The sequence below is a fragment of the Neolamprologus multifasciatus genome, chromosome 13 (genome assembly GCF_963576455.1).
Source record: "Neolamprologus multifasciatus chromosome 13, fNeoMul1.2, whole genome shotgun sequence".
Lineage (NCBI taxonomy): Eukaryota > Metazoa > Chordata > Actinopteri > Cichliformes > Cichlidae > Neolamprologus > Neolamprologus multifasciatus.
In genome coordinates this window covers 20,344,801-20,364,557 of record NC_140451.1, presented here as the reverse complement: position 1 = coordinate 20,364,557, position 19,757 = coordinate 20,344,801, and the positions used below count along the sequence as shown (strand labels likewise).

The window sequence follows — 19,757 nt, the reverse complement described above, 5'->3', positions numbered from 1 at the left end:
GCCGAGGCTGACCTGGACTCCTGCTCTCCCCTCTACCATCTTTGCTCTCCCTTCTACCATCTTTGATGTGACCCTGACCAAATGCTACAGCAGCTGGACTCACAACAACAGCCTGAGAATGTCAACAGTGCTGCAGGAAAGAGATCTCATGCAGCGGAGACGGAGAACGTTAAATCCAAGGCCCGTTTCACTACACGGGGGAGATTTCCAGACAGCTTCAGCTGACAGAGCTGTGACGAGACGCCTATTAAGCCCGGATGAAAAGTGAGGCCGAGCAAAAGAATGCTGACCTTAACAACTCTGCATTAAAACTGTGCAGGACAGTGATGGACCAACACGGAGGATCGGGCAGCAAAAAGGGCGTGCCAGAGACACGAGGAGTAAATGAGGTCAGAAGGCACCTCAGATTGGACAAAAGCAGCAGAAGAACATAAGCTGAAGGCACAGGTGTCGGGGCTCAGCCAGGAGCTGACCTCTGAGAAGAGCCGAACAGCAGAGCTGCAGAAGGCCATGGAGCAAAGCAAGGAAAACATCAATAAACTTCAATCTGACGTGTACGGAAAAGATTGTGAGGTTTCTGCCCTCAGTGAGAGCTCAAGACATCAGAGCAGAAACTGAGCATGCCTCAGGAGGAGCTGGCTGCTAATCGAACCCATCAGTCAGGCTTGGAGTCCCAGATACAGGACTTAAAATCAGGCCGGAGCTTGCTGGAGCAGGAGGTTGTCAAACCTGACGAGAAGCTCCAACACCAGGAGCAAACCCTGAAGGACCTACAGAAGCAAAAAGGGTCAAGTTAAGGAGGAGCTGGACAAGGAGAAGATGCAGGACACTGGAGAAAAGGACTGCCTCAATTGGGGTCAGAACCAGTATGGAGAGAACTTTGGGCAGCAGCACCAATGGACACAAATGGACTGAAAAGGAGGAGAGCAGGACCCCAGAGCACGCTTCAGGCCATGGTTTACCCAGAACACCAGAACAGGAAAGTGATGAACACAAACACACACACAAACACACACATCTACATACACTGACTCAGAATCAAGAGAAACACACATATGAACACATATGCACTCGTTGATTGACTGAGAAATGACACACACACACACACACACATAAATCGAAATGCTGATTCAATTCACTGAGAAGTGATCCACACACACACACACACATACACATGTTTGTGCAATGAAGAGTGATACAAACACGCTGCTGCAATGAAGAATGCTTTACTAACAAATGCTATGCTGATACGCAAAATGTTGCACACAAACGTCCAAATACAGAATTTGTTACAATAACAAGAAGTAATTGATTGTTAATTGGTTAAATGCATTTCATGTCACCCAGAGGGCATTTGTGTAGATTTAGGGGACGGGGTCTAAGGCAGTTTGGTTATGAAAACAATGTCTGTGAGTGATGTCTGTTTATGGCTCAAGGCCTCGACTGAATTGTTTACTGTGCTTCACACAGCCTAATAAGGAGCAGTGGTACAGAGTGAAAATGATGAATTAACGGTGTGAGCCTTATTTCGGAGCACCACATTTTTGTGATTGAGATTTAATTGAAGGAGGAACACACTGAAAAATAAATAAATAAATAAAAGAAAAGAAAAAAGAAAAGGGGGCCAGCCCTTGGATTTATGTAAGCATCCCACATGTATTTAACACAATTGCCTCAGGCTTTAAAGATCTGTACAAAATTCAACAGGAAATCATAGCTTCCCTGTATTTCCTACATTGTTGGCATGCTGGTGAGTGCTGTTGCTCCACAGTAAGAAGGTCCTGGGTGCAAGTCCACAGTCTGGTTAGTTTGCAGTGGTTTCTCTCTGGGTATTCTGGTTTCCTGCCACAGTGAAAAGTCATGCAGCTGGTAGAGCTAGGTTAATTGATGATTCTAAATTATCCGTGAATGTAAGTGTAAATGGTTGTTTGTTTCTAGGTGATAAACTGGTGACCGGTTCGGGGTGCACCCTGCCTCGTAGCCTATCACTTTAGAGTTATTTCCCAGCCCTCGTGCAATCAGGATAAAGATAGGAGGATGGTAGTTGTTGTAGACCCATTCAATTTTTATGGTAACCAGAATTTAGACTTTGTTGAACCGTAGGCAATATGAAGACAACATGTAGTATTTAAGGGACCAAGTAGAATTTGGATAAAAGTTATTGAATAGTGTTGAAATAAAATGACAGAATTGTGAAGGATTAAAATATTCCAGGAGCTTAACTTACTCCATATGAACATGTCTTAATCGTGTAATATGAACTCAAAATGCACAGGTTTACTGAATATGAAAAGGTTGTGTTGATTTAACTCAGTTGTTTAAGTTTCTACCAAAGCAAAACCTTTGTGTGCAACTAGTGTCCACTATTGACTGAAATAAGTCCAACATGTTTTTGTCAGTGCAAAAAGAAGTTACGGTACCTGTATGCTTACACAATATTGTCCCGGGACGGAGAAAAACTTTCTGGTGAAATTTTGGTTGATTTTGGGTTTTGCTTAACACTAGGTTGATTTTATCAGTGAGGTTTGGATTGTTTTCTCTCTCTAAGAGAGAGAAAGGTGGTTTTATGTTTGGACATGTTTCCAATGGGCCCCAGTATTTGTTATTATATGAGTATTTTATTGGGTACGTTTGTTTTTGCTTTTGTTACAGTGCACTGAAATAAGAACATCTGAGAGGAGTGATCCACCGGTGGTGATATTTTGGTATTTTGTGAGTTCCTGATTTAACAAATCAGCTCTTTAATCCAGGCCTGAGAGATTGAACTTTAAAGCGCTATAAACATTCTTACTGAAAACAGTTGCAAAGTATTTTTCTCCATGATTATAATGGGCTCTGGAGAAATTCACTTATATGGGACATTGATCACATGAGAAGTCCTGAACCTAAAAGGATTGCAGCGAGTCAATCCAGTCCAAAAAAAAAACCAAAAAAACAAGGAACTGTTTTCCTTTAAAATGATGACGTCATCTTGCTGGTGATGGAGGCTTGATTAGGTTGCGTGTGAGACTCCATTATCAGCAATATCTGGTATGAATGTGTGTGAATGTATGCATGTGACTGGACTGTGATGGACTGACGACTAAATGTTTAAACTGACTTGACACTGAGACAAAAACGATACCGACTTTAGGATTAGTACATGTCTACAAACAATTCACCCAGCTTGTAAAAGAAGGGTGGATGTTTTGTCTCGCTTTGTTTTGTTTTTGCAGGAGTAGGAGGACAGAGACTAGGGGGGGAGGCTGTAGCTTCACATGAGTGTGAACTGCAGACTTAACCCTTTGGTTGCTAATTTTGAGCTACTGATGTTTCCATCAAGAAAATTGTGTTTTATTAGCTGTGTTTCGATTAATGCAGCACATTATATTGTTGGGAATGTTAAATGCTAAAGTGAAGAGAAGCTTTGATTTCACTCAAGACTGAACATGTTATTATTAACCATAGCAGGCCACTGTAAAAAGTTAATCAATTTTGATAGAAAAAGCAAGAAAAAACTCTGTTGATACCTACACAGCAAATCCAGCATGTCCAAATTAACACTGTCAGATTTGATTTCAACACTTTTAAAGTGTCTATATGGGTCCACACCAGAGAGTGTTAATTTGACTCTTTTTGGAGAGTTGGTACGTTAACTCTGATTTAGTGTTAAACACCAAATCTCTCTGGAGTTGATAATTTGACACTTGGTGTTAAGAGGTTATATATTAACTCTCAAAGAGTATTTTAGTTTAGCTACGTAAGAGTTATCTTATAATTAATTCTAAAAAGCGGGAATTTTACTGTTCTGAACTTCTAGAAATTTCTTTTGGAAATAAACATTTACTAAAAAGACGCAATGGTTTTTGAAAAACATTTATTCTGAACTGTGCACCACAATTTCAAAACATTTTCTGAAAGATGTAACAGTGTACATGTTCTCACTTTCATTAGAATTTCGTTTATCAAAAGGTCTGACATAGGTGAGCTGGTAAATGCAAATAACAGCATTCTCATCACTTATTTCAATAAATACAAAATACAATATGCATGTCCTTCATTCATCACTTTGTGGAACTTCAACGCACTTCTGCTCTCCCCCATATTCCATCTTCACAAGCATATCCTATGTGGAGATTGAATAAAAATTAGTTGACACTAATTAATGGCACGAATCAATTGCAGCACAGTAAAAAAAAAAAAGGAATCCTTTGAGCCATTACTTGTGTAAAGTATTTTCCCAAAAGACAAGGACACAGACAACAGGTAATACTGAACTAAATGTAAAACCTCAACCTTTTTCATTTTTACCTAAAACCATGTGCACAAAACTCTGGAGGAATCTAAATGCTAACGTAGAACCCAGTCGGGACTTGGGACATCTGCTACTGCTGTTGGCTCGTTTTTTATGGGAGATCGTTTTCAGGCTTCAAGTAGCACCATTATATCAACATTTCACATTCTAGACATTGTTTTAAGTGTATTTGACCAAGAAATTTGACTGAAAATTCACATGCAAGCTTTTTTCAAGGCTGTGGTATTTGCCCGCAAACAATACCTTTCAGCTAGCTAAAACAGAATATTATGCTATCAGCGAGCAACATGGCTAATGCCTTTCACACAGCTTTGTCTCAACTCCAAAGAGCCACAGAAGTAAAAGCTAATAACAATAATTGAAACAATCTTTGAAAACATGACTTACCAAGCATGGCAAACAACTCAAATATGTAGAGCAAAATATTTTGAAACGGCTTCACTTCAGCTTCGATTGGAGCCGTGCTGGGGGCGGAGTCTGTGAATTTACTGTATTGGTGTCATAGCCCCTGTAGGAGTTCAGAGTTAAGAGGTCAAGAGTTAATGTTTCCATTGTAACACCTCCAGATTTGAAATAGAAACACTCATTTTTAACACTGGATTTTAACTACTATGATTTTACACCTGAGAGTTACATTAAAAGAATGTGACTCTACTTAGAGTAAAATTAACTCTAAGACTACTAACACCAAAACATTTAACACTTTTGAATTGAATAACGGGAATGATAGACGGTCACATTCAAAATAGAGATATGTAATGACAAACCTTGGTCCACGTCATTTAGGTTCTCCATTGAAATAGTCAATAATTTAGAAAAGTAAGATAGAACCGACAGGGGCATGTGGTGCTGCACAAGAACAAGAGCAAAATAAAGAAAAATTATTGTGTTTAGCTTTGATAAATTAAAATTAAAATGTACCATTACACTCAGAGGATCAATATGAAATTCAATATATGCTAATTTTGTGTGAAGTACATGACTGGTGACTGTTCTGTCCTGAGCTTTTGTTTTTACAGCGCCCACTTGACCACACCAACAGTTTCTCGCCACCAAAAGCGGGTACTTGCAAAGAATAGGGAGGAATATCATCAGAAGTGGGAAAGGTAAGCCCCGATGGGGGTGATAATGTAACACACCCAAAGAAAGATTTTAGGTCTGACCAACCGTCTCAGTCGTGGGCAAAACGATGACAGTCAATAAAATTCTAAAAGATAATTTAGTGACAAAAAATATCAAGAGATAAAAGATAAAACAGTCCAGTGTCCCATTGATGAATCAAATAAAAACACACAGTCCCAAGGCCAGAGCCAGCTATGCCACACGGCCAGTGGCACTCCACACTTTGCCTTTAACAGGGGTAGAAGTTGTCCTTGGAGACCCACTACCCTGCAAGCATATAGCCAGTGATCACTCCAACCTGTGCAACTATGCTGCCTTTAGGCTGTGGCATATAATAGGCCCTGGCCCGCACAGAGAGACAAAATGACACCTTCAGTATAAAATTCATAGCGCAAAACCCATACATCCCAAACATATCAGATTATCACATTACATACATGCACAGAGAGACAAAATGACAAAGCAGTGTTTGTAGTGTGGGCTATAAGTAGACCAGTGTATCAGTGCAATCAAGTACACCTGCCTCTAATTAGTCCAACCCCATTCCAGCCATTGGCTAACCAAAAATGTGACACACGTACAAAAAACCACTCCCAACCCAGTGCAACTTGACACAATAATATGGAGCTGAATTAACACAGGCACACTAGTCTACCATGTTACAATAACACCATTAATTTCACGTATGGTCAAATTCTTAAAACTTGACCCCAAACATGAAAAATTCTTCAAACATTTAGAGACAGAGTGGAGTTCTAGATAAACATAATGCAGCAAACCACATAAGGATGGAGCGTTGGAATCAATAAGATGGTGAAATAACACGCAGGAAAAATGTTGATCATGTTGATTATGTTTATTCTAGTGTGCAGAGATTGGCTAATCTGACCAGGAAATGTTATAAATGGATTGTCGGAACAATCAGCGTTAAAATCACCTTTGACAGTCCAGACTAAGATGGCGTTGGACATCTTCAGGGCGGAAAAGGGTTGGTGTGACCAAGGTGTGGTTTGGCTTGTTGTATGTATATTTCAAGATGATACAGCTCTGGATGGACCAGTTACCAGGGCATGGAAGGAGGACAGACTTATTAAAGGAAGAGAAGGAATTTTCTGGGATTGAAGATCCTGTGGGTGAGTGGTTGACTAAAAGCCTGCATAAAATAAAAGCTGTCGTTTGTTATTGATTGGTAATAGATTGATAATTGGCCACATTTACAGCTGTATTGACTTGTTGTGGACGTAGTCTACTTCATGTTTAAGCACTGTAATTAACAGATTGAAAATAGTGACATTAAAGGAAGAATATGCAGCACCACCCTGTCAAATGCCAGTGCCGGTGGGGCTCAGTGATGAATCAGGTGAGCTTCATGGCTGAATTAAAACATAGAGGCCCCTGCTGTGGTCAGTAAGGGATAAAAAGGGTGTGTTTTACTGTTATTTTAGCATCAGCATTATTGTTACATCAGAATCATATAACAAGCATTGCATTGAACATTTATTGAAGCTATTGACATATTAACATTTGTATTACAGTGATTGTTATAACCCGATGTTAATCTTCTACCTACAGGTGTCAAAAGTAGTCAACAAGTTCATGTTGAAGTGAAGTTCATATTAATACAGGTTTTGTTTGTAGACAATTGTGAAGACGCAGGCTCTGGGCGGAGCCAGGTGTTGGACAGATCTAACATGACAATTAAATTGATTTCATTCCCTAACACAGAATAACAAGACTGGAGCAACGACACTGGACAGGAGAAAGTCTGATACTTTCTAAGATATGAGGTCACTAACCTTTTTTAATTTTCTAGCTTAATTGAATGGACACATGTTAGAATTAGAAATGGCTAATTTGTTTTTTATGTCTTTTATTAGAATGAGTGGTTTTAATCATTTTATATATATCTTGCAAATGTGCTTATAATGAGTTGGCACTCGGTCTTTTGAAGGTCATAAGCTTCGTTCGGCGATAGTCCGGACTGATAAAGTGTAAGAAATGCCTTGAGTGCAGTGGGTTACATGCAAACACGCTTACACACACATACACTAAATTAGGATAAGTCCTTGGGACATTCTGAATATTTTAAACAAATTCTGAATCACCAAAAGATCAGTAGACAGCAACATTAGATTGTTAGAGCTAGGAAGAGAGGTGTTTTGGTTTTCTGTCTCTTACAGAGAAAGGAACAGACACCAGACGAGGTCACAGATATACGAGGATCCTTGGCAGCAGAGACAGACACGGTGACTGCGGAAACATCAACTGGGTTCAAGTGTCATGGCATTTTGGGCTCCAGTTAGTCACCTAAAAAGGATGGATCAAATAAACACAGCGATAACCACGAAGGGGTTGACGGAAATCCAGGAACACCACACCAACGACGTTCGAGAGGCTGTTGGTCATAAGGAGAACACCTTTCTGTTCCTTTTCCTGGGGAACACAGCTGTGATCCCAGAATACACAGATCATTGTTTGAAATCGGGGCAGAATAATCCCGTGATCTGTGCAACGACTGAAGGGTTGTCTAACCCGTGAGGTTGAAGGAAACAAGAGCAGAGGATCACGCGACTGGAAGACACTGGTGCCTATAGCAATAAAATAAAGGTTAAAAGCTCATAGGACAGAGGTTCTAGTCTGAGTACGTTTGGAGGGTATAAGGTAGCACCGAAATAAAGCTGTGGGAGAACTGGGGAGTGATGGGAGTATCATCTGTACATAGTGTTGTTGTTGTAATAAAAGTTTTTCTTGCATCTGAACTGAGTAAACACAGAGGTCATCTCACATATGGTTCACCCAAAAGGGGGACAAAAGGCCTGAGGAGTAAGGAGAAATGAACCAGCAAAACACTAGATTGCAGGGTGTAAGTGAGCTCTTTATGTCTAAAGAGCTCATCAGGGGGAATTGTGGGATTGTGATATTGTTTTATGCCATGTTGGACCCCTAATTAAAGATTGTGAATTATTATGTAGTTTTAGTTTGCATTATGCTCCTGAACTAGAAGAAGGTGATAATTATTACATTTGGTAAACTGATTTGCAGTACATTAGACTGTTGATTTATTGTGAATGAATGATATTGTTTTGTGATGCATTATACTGCTGAGTTATAAGAAAATATTGTTCACAGAAAGTCATCGCCTTATTTGTCTGATTGGAAGAGAACAGAGCATTCTGCCCCATCAGCAGGAGCAGATAAACAGGGAGCCAAGGTCGTAGTTTAGGCGCTGTGTGAGAAAGAATGTTTAGGCTCTGATGATTAGGTGGGGGCCACTAGAGGCTATAAGAGTTTGATCAAGGCTCCACCATTTTGAGATCTGATGCTGTCTGATGTATGGTGTCCATCTCCCACGCGTGTGTTCATTAAATCATCGTTTGACTTGACCCGGCCGGACCAGTGTTGTTATTTTGGTTTTCCTCTTGTATCCATTCCCAATATTTGAATCCGTAACAGGTGCCCGGAAGCGTAACATGTTGACAATTTGTCACCTAGCACAAAATATTGGGAGTGAGAACGTGTTGTAATATGTAATAGCATCTGTAAAAGAACTTTTTTAGACAGATACTCTTTAGAAGAACAGTTCTAGCACTGAATACTGCATGTAAATACAAAGGATATCTGACCTGTGTTCATTTACATTTTTAAGCTTTGTTTTTATTATTTTATTTTATTTATTTTATTTTATTTTATTTTCAGTTGTTACAGACAGTTGGGGGATAGGAAAGGGAGAGAGAAAGATGAAGGAACAGAAAAATAGAGGGGAAGAGGGACAGTGAGAAAGGACACTTAAAAAAAGAAAAAAAATCTCCTGGATCACCTGCTGAGAGAAGAGAAAAAAAGAGAGAACAAGCAAAAAAATTCAGCAACATAATAAACACAGCACCATCACATTAATCTAGCTAATAGTAAATAACAGTAAATACTAAACATTGAATGTTGTTGTGCGGCATGAAGGACCGACAGCGCGCAATGTGCTTTGAGTTAGCAGCCAAGAAAGGTGTTCTTTGTGTTTCTTACGAACACATGTGTGCACACCTGTGTGGTTTGGTGCGCTTGTACTCAAAAGGTTTCTCCACATAACGATCTGCTACAGGGTGTGGGGAGCCATAGCCCTGTCCCCCAGGGCTTGAAGCAGGTATGGAGAAGATCCAGGCCCTGGACATCCAGAGGACCCAGAGTGCGACAGCCCAAGGAGGACCACCGGAGGGGCATCTGTGCCACCCTACTGGGAAGAGCTGAGGAGAGCCCCAGATGAGGGGTCACCCAGCAGCCACGGAGCAGAAGTCAGAGGGGGCTGCAGTGGTGTGCCCATGGGCTCTGCCGGCAGCCAGCTGTGCCAGGGTGAACTGTACAGAGTGCCCCTGTACTCTGCCTATGTTTACTTATTTTTTGTCCTTGTTATTATGTGTTGTGGTTTATTGCTGATTGTAATTTGGTTGTTTGTTCTGCGCTGGGATCTGTAGATAAATGCTAGTGTGTTCCTTAGTTTATAGGCCCACTTGTAATATTAGTTGGATTACAGATAGGGGGCAGGGTTTAATAAGAATATTTTTCTTCTTCCTGCACCTTTTCACGCATGGTTGCAGTGTTATTGTTATGTGATGGCTGCGTGCAGGCAGGAGAAGGACCCAAAGTGAAGACTCCGGAGACAAAACTTAAACTCAAAACCGCTTTAATCTTAAACTCAAATATAACATAACTGGAAATATCCAAAATACACTTACACTGGAGGACTGAAAAAACACACAGCTATATAAACGGTAGATCGCGACAATGACAAACTGAAACACAGGGCTTAAATACATGGAGGAGCAATCAGGGAATGGACAACAGGAGGGAAACACAGCTGGGGCAAATCAGAACTGATGAGACAAGGAAGCGTAAACTGAACACACTGAGATAAGACAGAGACCTTCAAAGTAAAACAGGAAACACATAACACAGACTGAACAAAAGACACAGACTCACATGCAGGCACTACAACAGAGGGAACAGAGATGTGGGACCAGGGCAGACACAGACACTGACTGGACACGGAGATATAGCGGACAGGGGAGACAGCAACTAAGGATTACACAGAGACAAACCATAAGACATGACTCCAACGAAAACCCAAAGACTAGAAATTATAAATAATATAATAAACTCAAAACCCCTGGGTCAACGACCCAGGCATCCTAACAGTTATATCAAGGTAAAGCATAGTTTTTGTGTATGAAAAGATAAAGCTGTTTCAACTGTTGAACCAAGTTTGAAATAAATAAATACATGAAATGAAAGGCCCTGACAAATGTGCTCTGTACATGAAGGACGTATATCACTGTCAGCACAATTTCCCTATTCATATTTAACTGTTTTCAGTTTGCCAGGACAGCCCTGCAGAGTCACTGTCCACATGGGTCAGTGGGAACAAGAAGCACTCTGCACAAGTGTGCACTCTGACCAGCAACATCCAACCAGACGTAATGCTCCATCTCCATGCCAGAGTTTTTTGTGTGTCTGTGACTGGAGCATCTCACACACACAATCACACACACTAGCTTACATGTAAATATTAGCATATCCTCAGAGAAAATACAAATGTGCTCATTAGACAAAGAGGTCTTTGCTCCTTGCCAGCATAACTAGCATTTAATTCAAATACACACACAAGGGGGCAGGCTTTCTCCCAGTGCCACCCAGCCTGTCTGTGCAAATGACAGAAAATCTTTCACAACTTTAATAAAAGTAACCACTGCTTTTCTTATTTCAGCCAAAACCACAGAAAAACCACCAAGTAATGCTATCTATGTGCTAAAAATGTTAATAAATGTAACATAACCAATAAAGACACAGAGCATCACCCATTGTAGCACCAAAGCTACATAATGGTTTACTGGTCATCTCCCTTTTTACTTAACTATCCTATATACTGACACTTTCGATTCTGTTTGTCTCTGTTGCAAAATATACAGATAACAGATTGCAATATTATATCACTGGCTGTCATGGTCCTGAGCCATGTTGGCCCAGTATTCTTAGTTTTCATGTGTTTTGTATTTTGTTCTTTATTTATGCCTTGGTTCCTAGGTTGTTTAGTTAAGATGTTCCTTATTTGGTTGCCCCCTGTGTGCCCCTCTGTGTATCTGTGAACCCTTGTTTCCCCTCGTGTTTTATTCCATGTTTTCCCCAGCCCGTTATGTCCGTGCTCTCTCTCCTCCTGTCTGAACCTCTGTGTACTTCCTGTTTTACTTTGACAGTCTCCCGTCAGTGTTGCATTTACTCCTGCCGTGTCTTGTTATGATTATCAGCGTCACCTGTGTTCCCCATGTGCTCCCACTTCCCTCATTAACCCTCTGTGTATTTATGTCTGCGTCTCCCTCAGTTCTGTGTCGCGTTCTCCCTCATGACTGTGTGCCCCTCCGTGTGTTTCCTCGTGAGTCAGTTCCTTAGTACTTCCCAGTTTAGTTTCATATTATTTTGTATGGCCTTTATCCTCTGTCAGCAATAAAGCTGTATTTTGAGTTCAGTCCTGTTTTCCCGTGAGTTTGCGTTTGGGTCCTCTCCTGCCTGCACACAGCCTGATAATGACACTGGCATGCTTGTTCTAGTTGGAGGAATCCACAGCAAGACTACAGTTTGTAAAGGTAATATTGAAGGCAGCACAGAAACCATGAAACAGTCTAATTGTTGTTGGTACACATTTATTTATGCAGTTAACACAAACAAGCCACACATTTCAGGAAAATTATGTACTTTCAAGCACTACTTTGCTGATGTGTTTTTATTTATTTCTGGGGGCTTTAAACTTTACCTCGATTTCAAATACAGCCTTTGTGTGTTGAAGTATTTGGTTGTTTGGTATTCATTGGCCTCTCAACACCAGACCAGACATTTTAACAAAGGTGGTGGCAGTGTCACCCATTTAATATAAATAAGAAACCTGAGTTCTATCACAGCACCTTTGAGGCCATTTTCATAGACGTTTTGATCTGCCACAGTAGAAAAACTACATAGCTACACTATAAAAAGTTAGTTCCTTGTGAGCATGTTACACAATACTAAATGAATAATAAATTACAGTGTAAAATTTTAAATTTAAGAAGGAATTGATGTCTTTGAATAAACTGCTGAATGCTGTGAAGCCTTCTAAAACTGGAACTTAATAATTGGCATCCAGAAAGTTAACATGTGACACAAAGCATTGCTGATTAAACATCTGTGACAAGTTGGACGTGAGATCAGGTAGACACTATTTATTCTTTCTGCCAATTATATTTTCTCAGTCTAGGCAGGAAGAGGAAGTAACTTAAAACAAATGGGTTTAAAATTATCTCAGTTATCATCAATATACTACCACCATAGTTTTGTATTTAACCATATTGTAGACTTAAAATTACTTTCCACCAAAGTGCAGCATAATAAAACTTTTAAAATGCTTCAAAGTGTAAAGCTTTCGATTTCTGTTCTAACATGAAGGTGATTTAATCAAAATGATGTGGACAGCATGTACAGTTATGTTTCAATCATAAAAGATATGAAAAGGGCAAATATTCAGCTTTCCATTCTAATTTATTAGAATAATTATTATTTATTATTCTTGCAAAGCAGGAAAGTTTATTGCACAATTTCTTTGATCCTGAACCCTATTTTCAGGATTTGTGAGAACTCATCGTGTATAAGAGATTTTTTTTTTTTTTACTGTTTTCGCTTCCTGCACTGTCAGTGCTATTATATATTATGAGAATGCATATTATTGTTTACTTGTAGCAATGTTGTGGATGGTAATTTTCATACTTAGTTTACAGCAAAAGACAGCAGAAAAAAACACGTTATTGTATGACGAACTATCAGGAAGGCAGGTTTTAAGTGTTGCATTTGCATGTTGCTTAAATTCAAAAATAGAACCAGACTTGACTGTGGTTCATGTGTTTTCATTCTACTCACTCACAGGCATGGCTGCTCATCTCAGTGTTCTTCTTCTTTTCAGTGTGCTTAAAGGTCAGTCACAGGAATCAATAAAATACTTCATGTTTTTCAAAGGTTAGTGTCAGTAGATGATAAAAATAATGGCTTTTAATAATTTTTAGTTTATTCTGTTTTTTACTTAACAACACTCTAAGTGTCTACATGTACAAGAGACAAATGAAGGAAGAATGTTTTAATTAAACATAACCAATAAAATACTTTGTTCTTGTTGCAGGAGTTCACAGCATAACTACAGACAGTGGAAGCTGGAAAATCTATCTCCATCCCATGTCTCTATGAGTCAAAATATATAGACCATGTGAAGTACTTGTGTGAAGGACACATATGGAGCTCCTGCAGCTATGCAGTAAAAACAAACAAACCAGACCGTTCAGGAAAATATTCAATCTATGATGACAAAAAAGAACAAATTTTTACTGTGACTATAAAAAATCTGAAAAATCAAAATACTGATTACTGGTGTGTGGTGGAGATTAATAATGGACCGGACTGCGGACTGTATATTCAACTATCAGTAACCAGTGGTAAGTGCACATCTCTCTTAACATTTCAAATTCTTTACAATGTCGTTTTTTGGGAAAAAAAAAAAAAGAAAAGAAAAAATGACATTTTTTGCACTTGTCATTCAAAGCTAATGAGAATCAACATGAAATCTTAATCACATATATTTTTTTATTCAGCACTGAAAAAAGTATTGGCATTTGTGGTTTTTTGCTTTCTTTAAACTGAAGTTTACTTGAAGGTACCCCCAGTCTCTACGTGGATTATCAGAGGATTACAGGATATATTGGAGAAAACATAACTATTAGATGTCACCGGAGTAACTCTGGAGAAATGAAGTGGTGCAGGCTGGGCAGGAACTGTGTGACAGGATCATTTGGATCCATAGATGGAACAACAGTGACCACTCATATGAGAGACCCAGATGTTTCCACAGTGACCATGACTGGACTAAGGTCAGAGGACAGTGGCTGGTATTGGTGTGCTGAAGGGGACATTCAGATACCAGTATATTTAAATGTTACAGAGAAACCAATTAACAGTGAGTATTGCAAGTTATCAAAGATTTTACATGTAAATGAATTCAATACTTTTATAAATATTTGTACTCTAAGAGATTTTAGAGAGTTTATAACTGTTACAGTACTCTTGTGATAATGTTCTACTTCTATATCTACTACTCATACTGTTGCCATAAGTAAAACAATTATCAAAATGGAACAAATCTACAGTACAAGAAAATAAAGAACACAGGTCAGATATTTTTTATATTTATTTGCAGTATTTAGACGTAAAATATTTTAAGAGATTATGCATACAAATTTTTACAGACACTATTATTACTTGTTAAAGTAAACTAAATTATGTTCTCAACCTGTATGTTGCAGAGCTTCATATGACACAAAGATCCTCATCATCCCTCTGAGTGTATTGATCTTGATTTTAATTATGGTGTTCATCTGGTTTATAATGAGTCACAGTAAGTCTTAATGAAGCTTGATTTCAATCCACACTAAATGTATTAATAAATATTAAGAACTGAATTAATAGTTAGGTTATTGAGCATTGTTACAGTGAGTCAGTAACGGCAATTTTGTTTTGCTAGAGAAGCGCAAAGTAGAATTATCAGCGACAGCAATGGTAAGTTATGCTGATTTATTTCTCTGTGTGCACGGTACATGATACTAAAAACATATTTATGGCAGATGTTTTAATTGTGTTATGTTCTTCAATGAAGACTGGAGAGGATGTAAGATACTCTGAAATTGGACTCAAAGAAAATAGTTCACCCAGGGTAAGTGCTATCAAGAAATCAAGTTTCCAATTTTCAGCAAAGATTTCATCTGAGAGTTTGCTACAGATCTAGACTATTTGATAATGAAAATCCTCTTAGGGTAAACTGTTCTCGTGTGTGTGTGTGGGGGGGGTACAACTCACAAAATAAAACAACACCTATCACATGAAATGAGAGCATGAGTCACAAAGCTGTATTTTGCTTCTGGGGATTCAAATCTCTGCCCCTTCTTGTTCACTTAAATATTGGTATTTTATTCATTTTGGCATCCTGCGCTTGCCACAGGGCACTCAGTGTGTCTAAATGCATTGTATTATGCTCATTTCACACAGGTGGACAAAGAAGTGATATACTCTGAAATTAAACCTAAGAAAAAAAGTTTAACCAAGGTAACCAACTGCAGTGCTATCAAGAAATGTTTACAATTTTCAGTGAACATATTGGCCATCTGAGAGTATACAGTAGGTGTAGACTTCTTGATGCATGCTCAATCACCCAGGTAAGTAAATCTCCAAAAGTCGATTCTGTTCATGTGGATGTAGCGTTTTCAGTGGGAGAAACGTTTCGTCACTCATCCAAGTGACTTCTTCAGTCTCAGCTGACTGCAGGCTTCCCCAACCTTATAAACAGTACATTTGCGTAATGACCGAAACTAGAAGGAACAATGGGCCGGGAGTTCAGTTCCTTGACCACTAATATACAAATACTCATGACCATTGATCAACAACCACCGATCAAAGACCGCTGATCAATGGCCATGAGCACCATTCACATAGAGTTGGGGAATGGCTGCAATCACAGCATTGTAAGATGGCGAAAGATGTACTCTTAGGCCCCCTCCTCGATTCAGAAATGGTCTTTCCCTTTTCACATAAATGTCTCCCATTACTGATGGAAATCTCACAGTCTAAGAAGGCTAACCTGCCACTTTTCATATCCTCTCTGGTGAATTTGATGTGTCAGTCCACCGAGTTAATGTGATCCGTGAAATGTGGTACGTACTGAGATTTAATTTTCACCCAGGTGTCATCCACATACCTGAACCAATGACTTGGTGGTGTAGGATAACAAAGCCCTCTTTTCCACTTCGTCCATGTACAAATTGGCCATGATGGGTGAAACTGGGGAGCCCATGGCACACCCATGTTTCGGCCTGCAGAACTGACCGTTGTATGTGAAGTAGGTGGAATGAAGACACAGTTCCAAAAGCAAACACACTCGGTCGATGCTGAGGTTGGGGTCATCCTGTAATCTCTAACGAACTACCTCCAACACTGACTGGGATGCAAGTGAAAAGAGATGTAACATCGTACGAGGCCATGGTTTCATCTGCCATCATAGTGACATCTCTCACCTTCTCAACAAAATCCAGGGTGTTCTGGATGTGGTGTTCAGAGCTGCCTACCAGCGGGGTGAGGTTCGAAGCCAGAAACTTAGATGTTATAGGTGACCGAGTTGATCATACAGACAATTGGTCTTAAAGGTGCACCCTGTTTATGTATCTTTGGTAAACCATACAGACTTGGTGTAGACTCCCCTGGGTATAGCCTCTGGTATGAGGTCCGGTCGATAGCCTTGTCTTGTTCTAACTGCTTCAGACAGTCTATCACCCTCTTCCTGTAACCACTTCCTGGGTCTCGTTTCAGGGGCTCATAAGTATTTTCGTCACTGAGCAATGACACAATTTTCTCATGATAGTCTTTCTGGTTTCGCAAAACTGTGCACCTACCCTTGTCTGCCGGAAGGATGGTAATGTTGTTGTCATTACTAAGTAATGTGAGTGCCTTCCTCTCCTCCATGTTGATGTTGGCTGCTGGGGGCTTTGCATTCCTGAGAGAGGCCGAAACCTTCGTCTGTAGTTGCTCTGCTTCCACTTCTGCAATATTGTTGTTTCGACATTGCAGTCAGCTTAGACTGAAGAAGTCAAAGATGAGTGACGAAATGTTTCTCCCACTGAAAACGCTAGGTGCAGATGAATAGAAGCAACTTTTGGAGATAAGTTTAGTCTATTAGAGATTGATTACTAATATGTTACCTCATATAGTAAACTGTTCTTGTGTGTGTTTTATAACTTGTAAAACACAGCAACAGCTACCAGAGGAAGACATAATTCATGAAGCTATATTTTACTTCTGATAATTCAAACCTTTAACTCTTATAATGAATTTAAATATTGATATTTTTCAACAACACTGACACCTTGCAGTAAATCACCTGAAGTAACCCTAACACACTACAATTGCAGATTTATATATAGGAATACTTTTTTTCTTAAAGATCAACAGAAGTGTAAAGTGCTCAGTTTCTATTTCTGTTTCCCCCCTAGAGTTTATTTGCTGAATGTGACGTAGAACTCGCGTACAGTTCTGTTGTTAAGAAACAGCGTATTAAATGGGTAAATATTAAAAGACCTGAAGCGAACCACACACTAGATGTCACGTCCCTTTGTCTCTTAATTTCTTCAATTATTTTGCTTGTTGTCCTAGTGTTTCATGATTTCTTTTTTAATTTTGGCACATTTTTCTTAGCTTTTTTTCCCTAATTGTCCCATTTGTTTCTGTTCTCAAACAGGATGAAAGAAAAGATACAGAAGTTTCAGAGCATTAGAGCATATCAGCTAACAAGCGTTGAAATGTTCAAACATTAAAATCTTTTTGCAGTTTTTACTTTTTTATCTGTACCTATATTACTGAAGTATTGTCAGATAAATGCTGCAATGTGTCAGGTTGTGATGTAGTAGCTTTTTTCTTCTCCTTTTAACTGCTTTGTAACAAATTTTATTCCTGCATAGCTGCAAATTTATTCAAAGAAGCATTCGCCAGTTTGCTTGTTCTTTTTCATGATCATTGATGTGATTTTTAGTTTTGTAATAAAAAAGAATTGTAATCATCAGCATCACCATTTCTATTTGTCTGTTAGATATATTATGTATCATTATGTTTATGAATATATTGTTTGTGGTTTGTATCTATCAATCAATAGATAGATACCTGTGCACTGCCTGGATTGACTACAAGAAGGCCTATGACTCGATGCCCCACATCTGGATCCTGGAATGCCTAGAAATATACAAGAACAATAGGACTCTAAGAGCCTTCATCAGGAACTCAATTCACTATCAAGTGCGGGATCTACCAAAGAGATGCTCTGTCCCCACTTCTGTTCTGCATAGGCCCGAACCCCCTCAGTGAGATCATCACTGGCTATGGATACCGACTACAGAGTGGAGCAGTTGTTATAAGTCCCGAAGAGTCAGCCGAACAGGCTATTAACACCTACGCTCTGCCCCTGATCAGGTACCCTGCTGGGATAATAAGCTGGCCAGTAGAGGAGATGGAAGCCACTGACATTAAGACCAGGAAGCTCCTGACCATGCATAGAGGGTTTCACCCCAATTCCAGCACCCTGAGGCTGTATGCTAAGTGGAAGGAAGAAGGCCAGGGAATGGTGAGTGTCAGTACCACAGTCCAGCATAAGACAACAAACATCCATGAATACATAAGGAAAATGGCTCAAACTGATTGCATGCTCAGTGAATACCTCAGGCAGCAGAAACCCAAGAAAGGGGAGGAAGCTTCATGGAAGGACAGGCCCCTGCATGGTACGTACCACTGGCAGATCAAGAAAGTGGGTGACATCCAGAAATCCTACCAGTGGCTAGACAAAGCTGGACTGAAAGACAGCACAGAGGCACTAATCATGGCAGCATAGGAGCATGCTCTGAGCAAGAGATTCATAAAGGGTGAGGTCTTTCACACCAGGCAAGACCCCAGGTGCGAGCTGTGTAAAGATGGCCCTCAGACAATTCAGCAAATAACAGCAGGGTGCAAGATGTACTTGTATAAAGTTCTTGTATGATGGATATTGTTGGTAATTTGCTGCTGTCTAATCAGAAATGTAGTGCATTTATTACGTGTATGTAGTTGAGATCAATGGAAGGTCAGATGACATGAAGTATTGTTATATATCTGGCACCAGTAAGTACATAAGTACATTTCAGTATATTTTACATAGACTATTAGTTATGATTTTTTTATTTTACTTTTTTCTTTTTACATTTGTTCAGAGTAAGAATGTTGTAGAGCTGAAAACATTTACACAAACCAGATTTTTATTTGATCTTATTTTATTTTTGCTTTTAAGTTGTTTTCTTAAATTGTTTTTGTTGTTTTCTCTTTTTTTCTATGATTATATTATGATTATGGATTTACCTGTTTTGGTGCAAGACTAACGGTAGGATTTTGTTGTCCATCTCTAGAAAGAATGCCCCCTCTCCCTTTAATGAAACTATTGGCTGCTACTAGTCCTACTGCTGGTGTGAAAGGAGGATGCAATAAGGCTCCATCTTGTGGTGGGTTTGATATGTAGTTAGAAATTTAAACTGAGAGAACTGAGTGACATTACTAAATATGATTGAGTGGATCTGTTGTATGATTGAGTTACTGGGAGGAGGGGGGAGCTCAAGCTGAAGTGGAAGAATGGCTGATCACAACAGGAGACCCGAATATGATATCTACATGAAGGAATGTTCATTTATTTAACATTTCTCCATGAGCATGGTACATGTTACCAACTAAT

At 39.4% G+C, this 19,757-nt stretch overlaps 1 long non-coding RNA gene and 1 pseudogene across 2 annotated transcripts; one reads left to right on the top strand and one right to left on the bottom strand.

Annotated features, from left to right (window-relative positions):
• On the bottom strand, positions 1–5,000 carry LOC146505480 (uncharacterized). Its single transcript, XR_014877492.1, has 2 exons — positions 4,682–5,000; positions 1–4,105 (listed from the first exon to the last, which is right to left on the bottom strand). It is a non-coding gene; the product is annotated as an uncharacterized LOC146505480 (long non-coding RNA).
• A 4,476-nt stretch (positions 5,001–9,476) lies between these two features.
• LOC146505479 (polymeric immunoglobulin receptor-like) lies at positions 9,477–18,042 on the top strand (annotated as a pseudogene). The gene is made up of 11 exons (XR_014877491.1): positions 9,477–12,042; positions 13,349–13,396; positions 13,599–13,908; positions 14,127–14,426; positions 14,617–14,638; positions 14,773–14,864; positions 14,991–15,025; positions 15,123–15,179; positions 15,512–15,568; positions 17,506–17,574; positions 17,751–18,042. The product of XR_014877491.1 is annotated as a polymeric immunoglobulin receptor-like (transcript).
• Positions 18,043–19,757: the final 1,715 nt, after the last annotated feature.